Source organism: Odontesthes bonariensis, chromosome 19 (genome assembly GCF_027942865.1).
Source record: "Odontesthes bonariensis isolate fOdoBon6 chromosome 19, fOdoBon6.hap1, whole genome shotgun sequence".
In the NCBI taxonomy this organism is placed as follows: Eukaryota; Metazoa; Chordata; class Actinopteri; order Atheriniformes; family Atherinopsidae; genus Odontesthes; species Odontesthes bonariensis.
In genome coordinates this window covers 4,412,688-4,419,571 of record NC_134524.1, presented here as the reverse complement: position 1 = coordinate 4,419,571, position 6,884 = coordinate 4,412,688, and positions in this window count along the sequence as shown.

Here is a 6,884-nt window from a genome sequence, read left to right as displayed (position 1 = left end):
TTAAATTTAATTTCCCAAAACAGAATTAAAAAAAACCTGGATAAACATCCTCTAAGAGTCGTATTTTTCTGCTCGGGCTCCAAACATGTTACCGACGTGTGTTTTTAAACTGTAAACAACATTATTTCGCGTTTCACTGATGCCTCTGAAGCTCCTGATGGGGCTAACTACAGTTAAAGAGCTGTTTATAGATCATGCATACCAGACCATAATAATTAAATGGGCTGAAAGTGTTTCAGCTCCAGTCGAGGTCAGAAATGAAATCAGACGAGGTTCTTTTTAATCTTTATATTGATGATCTGTCCAGATAGTTAAAAGCTCGTCAAACTTGGAGCCCCATGGGTCATTTAGTGGTGAACAGGCAACCGTTTGTAATGCACCTTTAATTTAAAATGCTTTGTAATTGTTGATGTCACGCAGCCCACATTATTTAACTTGTTTAGATAAAATTCAGTTTCATAATAACTAGGGCTGGGCGAGTTAACTCGTTATTATCGCGTTAACGCATTGATTATTTAACGCCGATAATTATTTTATCGTGCATTAGCCTTTTAACGCTTTTTTTATTTTATTTTAAATTTAAAAATAATAATTTTTGGGGGGCTTTTGTGCCTTTAATGGATAGGAAAGTTCAGAGAGACAGGAAGCAGGGGGCAGAGAGAGGGGGAACGACACGCAGTACAGGGCTGTACAATGCGGGACTCAAACCGGGTTTTTATTTTGGCTTTTATTTTGTAAAAGTCTGTTCTTCACAGGCTTTTATTTTGTAAAAGTCTGTTGCTCACAGGCTTTTATTATTGTAAAAGTCTGTGGCTCACAGGCTTTTATTTAGTAAAAGTCTGTCGCTCACAGGCTTTTATTTTGTAAAAGTCTGTTGCTGTCTGCTGTGGAACAGGAAGATAAAGTAATCGGCGGATCCACCAAACATGGAGAAGGGTACGGAACTTTTACTCGGCCATTTTCATTTTAAAGTTCTTCCAGACGGCGGAGTCGACAGAACCAAAGTCATCTGTAAACACTGCCAAGTTGAATTGTCTTCTCAGCGTAGTAGTTCCAGTCTAAAATATCACTTAAAGGCAAAACACACAACTGATAGCAGCAAGTCATTCAAGGAAACAGACAGTGGAGCGAGGCTTCTACAGAAAAACTACAGAAAGATGCTGATGTTAAAAGTGTGTTTGCACAACAAATGTTATGGCACTTTCATTCATATGGCAGCACATTTAAAATAAAGCTAAATGCTAAAAGCTATACACTACTTTTGGATTAATTTTTGGATTTTGCGTACAAATACGATTAATCGTGATTAATCAGGGAAATCATGAGATTAATGAGATTAAAGATGTTAATCATTGCCCAGCCCTAATAATAACTTCAGATGCAGGGAAACTGTAGGAGGTGTTTCAACTCGTTCTTTTTGTGGTTTTTAAGCTTTCAGCTGCACACGGTAGGTTTTAAGAGAAAAAATTACCTTCAAAATGTTCATATTCCTGCTCAGAAATGGTTTGGTTCCACTCAGGCAAAGACAAACACGAATATAAGTTGAATTAAACAAGCCGGTGTGGAGATGGGAGAAAGGTGTCGTTCCTCTGATCACCACCAGATGGAGACACACGTCGGGTTATCGGCTGTTCCTCACTGGGCCTCCTCTGTACTGCAGGTCTGGTTGGAATGAACACTTTGCATCCATTTGGAAAGACGAGCGAGGGAGGCGTCTCCGGCTGTAAATGTGCAGAATAAATAACACGAGTGAGCACGTGAGAGTCGTGCTGCTGAAGACACAAATATTTCTGCACTGAGACGGAACAACGGAGGCAGAAACGGCCTCCGAGCCTCGAGTCGAACAGGTCAATGGCACACAAAAGTCCCACAAACACAAGGCAAGGCATCTTTATTTATACAGCGCATTTCATACCACAGGCAACTCAAAGTGCTTTATTTACATAAAGACAAGGCATTTAACCCTTTGTGCGGTCTTAACATTGTGTTTACTCCTCTTGTCCTACGGGTCAGAAATGAGCCGCCCTACCAAAGCCCCAAAATAAAGCAACTTAATTGAATTTTAAATCCAAAATCTATTTTGTATGATGAAACCACCTGTTATTTATCTATTCAACTCAATTCAATACATTTTTTATCATGTATTTTTTGTTACACAATACAAAAAGACAATCACCAGTTTTCAGGATTACAGTTTTTTTTTTTTACCACAAACCAACTGTCAGTTGGACCAACAGTTTTCTTGTTTTCTCAGTTTTCTTTTACATAATAAAGGTTTATTATTGCTATTATATAAATGTGAAGTAAATACTTCTGAATTAATTATATTGAAAGGGGAAAAAAACAGTGAACTTTTTTTCTGGTGTTTAAATGTTTTTTTATAATTCACGGGTCAAAAATGACCCATAAGACAATCTTTGTACCCTAGTGGTGTACAGCCCACATGGAAACATGAACAAAAATAAAGTCTGACTTTTTCTAATGATGGGGTCCCTTTAGGAAAAGTCATAACATTTCAAGTTGGAAAAAGATAGTTTAAGGTATTTTTTCTACAGCTAAACATGGTAGTGGCTCACTTTTGACCCGCAAGACAACAGGAGGGTTAAAAGATAAAAATTAAAACACAGTTAAAAGCCATCAAAGAAGAGGGGGGAAAGAAAAATATAAAAAAAAATAATCATTAATTAATTAATTTAAAAGTGAAGAGTGCAGATAAAATACTTACAGGTGTCATATGCTAAATAAATATATGTATATAAGCTAACTAGAACTGTTTTCAGCCTGGATTTAAACACACGTCCACAGGCTGCGCCCTTTGATCATTTTGCTCGTTTGAAGACGGGACGTTTTTTGAAGTCCCTTTGAAGCGACTTTTACTGATATTTCTTGCTTTGAGAGCCTCATTTAAGCAACTCCATTATTTCAGATTCAAAGACTGGTGGTTTTCTGGTGTTTCATTGATTGAATGCGATGCAGAGTAAGAGGAACAGGAACAATCCTCTGAAAGTAAATGTGTACGCTGCCTCTTACAGGCCATTTTACCGTCTTAAGTTTGGGATTTATTTGGATCGAACGTCAGTAAGCGTGTGACTTTGTCACATTTCGGGAAGCCAGACGTGTCTGTGTGGGTCTTTACGAGCAGTTAGCATCCCACCACGCTGAAGACATTTCATGTACAAAACAGTTCAAAGTGCTTTACATAAAATAAAAGCATTGCAGCAGGGAGTGTAAGAAGCATTAAAAATACATAAAAGAATATAAAGAGAAACAAATAAAATTATTTAGATGAATTTAAAAACCAGCAACAGTCCAGATAAGTTCAAAGATAGCGTGCAGATTTCATGCATAGACACATGAGAACAGAAATGTTTTTAACCTGGATTTAAAAATGTCTCCATTTGGTGAAAGTTTAATCTCCACTGGCAGTTTGTTCCACTTGTTTGCAGCATAACAGCTAAATGCTGCTTCTCCATGTTTAGTCTGGACTCTGGACTGGACCAGCTGACCTGAGTCCTTGGATCTAAGAGCTCTGCTGGCTTTATATTCTCTGAACAGATCACAGATGCATTTGGGCCTAAAGCGTTCTGGGATTTTAAAGATTTTAAAACTGCTGTGATTGGTTCAGATGTCTTAGTCCTGGGATGCCAAACAATTAGTGCCGAATGGCTGAACAAGAGGGATGCACCAACCCGATGCCGATACAGCAAAACAGCGCAGAATCATGGTAACAAACGGTGAGTTTCCTCGTGTGGAAAAGACTGGGATCAATCTTTTGTGCAAGGCTACATCAGACTTAACTTAAATATTTCTTTCCTATTTTTATAAAATCAGATATAAATGTACCGAATTACTTATTTATGTAATAATTGTGCACCAGTAAAACAATCTTAACCATAAACTGGTGCAACTGGTTCAGTCAGTGCAATTAGGGATTCAAAATAAAATGTAAAACAAAATATTAGATAATAAAGGAGCTGAAATTGAGGAGACAAAAACAATAGCTTCACCAGCTTGGTTGGTAGACTTTCAAAATAAATAGCAATTAGCTCTTTGTGCAAATAGGAATTAAACATACATTTAAAAAAAAGCATCTGAACAAAACAACAGCTTCTCCAGCTTGGTAAAAAATGAAATAGATAAATAAATAAATAAATCAGGTAGTCCAAAGTTTTTCACCACCAGAGGGTGCAGAAGGCCCTTGATGAATGCCAATGCTGGACAGGATAAGGAGGAAAAATAGATAGATAAATCAAATAAAAAATAATAATAATAATAAATTAAAAATAAATTAAAAAAATGTAAAAAAAAAAAAAAAAAAAAGTCAAAACAAATGTAAAAAAAAGAATAAATAATAAAAATAAAAATAGATAAATAAATAAATACATAAATAAATACATTTAAAAAAAATATCAGCCGATATAAATCAGCCCATTGTCATCGGTACCGATATCCGATCCAAATATCGGATCGGTGCATCCCTACAGAACAAGATACAACAAGTCTTGGCAGGTGATTAAAGAAGCGGTTTCTCCAAAACATAATTCAGCTTAATGCATCAATGCTCCGAACATTATGAACACGTCACACTGTTTCTAAAAAGCTGATATTTGATGAAAAAGTGCCCTAAAAAACTTAAATATCGTCAGTTCACAGCGATATGACTCCGAAGAAAAGATGCAAATCTTCACTTATGAGAAGCTGCAAGCAGAAAACGTTGCCGATCTTCATCAGTTCCTCTCCCACAGTTCGACATATTAACGCTGCGGGTAAATGCAATGCATACATTTAGACACACAGAGCATGAAATAATTGATCTTTGCTTCCTGAGGACTGATTGGCTCCTAAAAACATCACTTCCTGCTAGAGAAAACTAAAAAAAAATCCACCGCTTCAGGAAGTCATTTCACACTTTGCCTGGAGTTGAAGATAACTCTAATATTTGACATCTTGAGTGAGTTGTTAGCATTGAAAACATCAGCCGTGTGTTTATCTGTGAGCCGCACACTTCCTGAAATGCTGCACAGCCACAACATGACTTTAAATTGGCTCAATCAATCACAGCAAACATGTGTCTGCACTTTGATTCATTTCATAGAGAGGCTTAAAAAATACATTCATGCACGAATACACAGCAAGAAATCCCCCGAACGGCACAAATATTATGCTAACTAAATTCAATTAGCCATGTTCAAGGAAAAATGAAATTATCACAAATGTTTATGGATACAGAAATGCGTAGAAGAGGAAAAAACATCCTTAAAACTGGTACAACAACTTGGATTTAAGGGTGTGGAATAAGCCAGCAGGGGGGGGGGGGGGGGGGCAGAAAGCAGGACTGAGGAAATAAAACAGGAACACAGGAAATGAAAAAACAAATGAAACTAAATCTCTGAACGGAGAAAAGTTGAAGTCACTAATCCAAAGTAAGACACGGAAGATGAACCCACATCCTGCATCTGTTCCTGCTGGACTGAGCTGCCCGCAGTCCAGATGTTTCACCGCCTGAAACACAACAAAGAAGAGCCCGGAATCCTCCATCAGACAGGTCCAGATGTTGCTAAAAGAAGAGCGGATGCTAATGTAGCTGATATTTTTGGCATGTTCGATGTGTTTTCCGTGTTCTCTCGTGAATAAAATGTTGATTTGTGGGAGTAGCAAATCCCTGCCTTCTGTTTTCAGTTCACTTTTTTTTGCAGCTAAAGCCGTAAAATCTGCAACAAATACGACCCGGTTCGATTCAGAACATGAAGAAACAGATGTTCAGACCCGCAGGGCACCAACAGGCCGACTCTCCCAGTCACCCTGGTTGTCCGACCGTCCGTCTGCCATTTCAGCTTCATGGAGAAAGCCACGGAAAGCGCTCAATAAGATGAAACAGCAGCCTGTTCGTGGGCAGAAGAAGACGGATTTCCTCTCAGCGGCTAATGGAGCCTTCATTTTTCTGGGAGATTTTTTTTTACCCGTTGATAGAAGCGTGTGATGAAAGGGAGGCTTATAGAGAACCAGTCTAAATGCTAATGGCGTCATTACTCTGTGGCCACTACATTATACAATAAACGTGTTTTTTTTGTGTTCAGGTGCTGCATAAAAGGCTGGTTCTGCAGCCAACATAATGGGCAGCACCGCGGTGTTGGGGGGGAACGTCTTCCCTGTGACACGGTCGGGACGGACTTCCTGTTTCACCTTGTTCACGCAAGCAACCGTCTCTGTTGCCATAGTAAAGGCCTCGGTATGCTTCTCCGTCGCTCCATAGTCCGTCCTTTCGAAGTTCTCCGTCGGGATGTCGGATACGCGAGGCAGTTCACCTCCCGATCAGTAGGCGTCGCTACGCTAGACCAGGGGTTCCCAAACTTTTCCATGCCAAGGGCGCAAGGGGGGCCTCAGAAAATTGGAGTGAAGATGAAAAAAATGCAAAAATAAAAAAATAGAATTACATTTTTTTTTAAACATCATTATAAAAAATTGTCACATTTTTTTTTATTCAGTATTGTAAAATACAATTTATAATAATATATCATATCGAAATGTTAGTTGCCATGCTTGTCTTTCTGATTGGCTGCCAGTCAAAACATCGTAGACCTGGCGGTTTGCGCCTGTTCTCAAGCTGCTCTGCTCCTCAAGCTAGCATGTAGCTAGCTTAGCCAAAATGGACAGATTTTTGACTTGGAAGAAACTGAAAGAACTGGCCGACTAAAATCAGAAAGTATGAGGCAGCATACATTAAGTTTGGCTTTACAGCCGTACAGAAAAATGGCCACGATTGCCCGAAATGGCGTCCTCTGTCTGGAGACCCTCTCAAATGAGTGTTTAAAACCTTCGAAACTTCAGCGTCACTTGATACAAAAACATCTGGCAGAGTCTGAAAAAACGGCAGACGTCTTCAG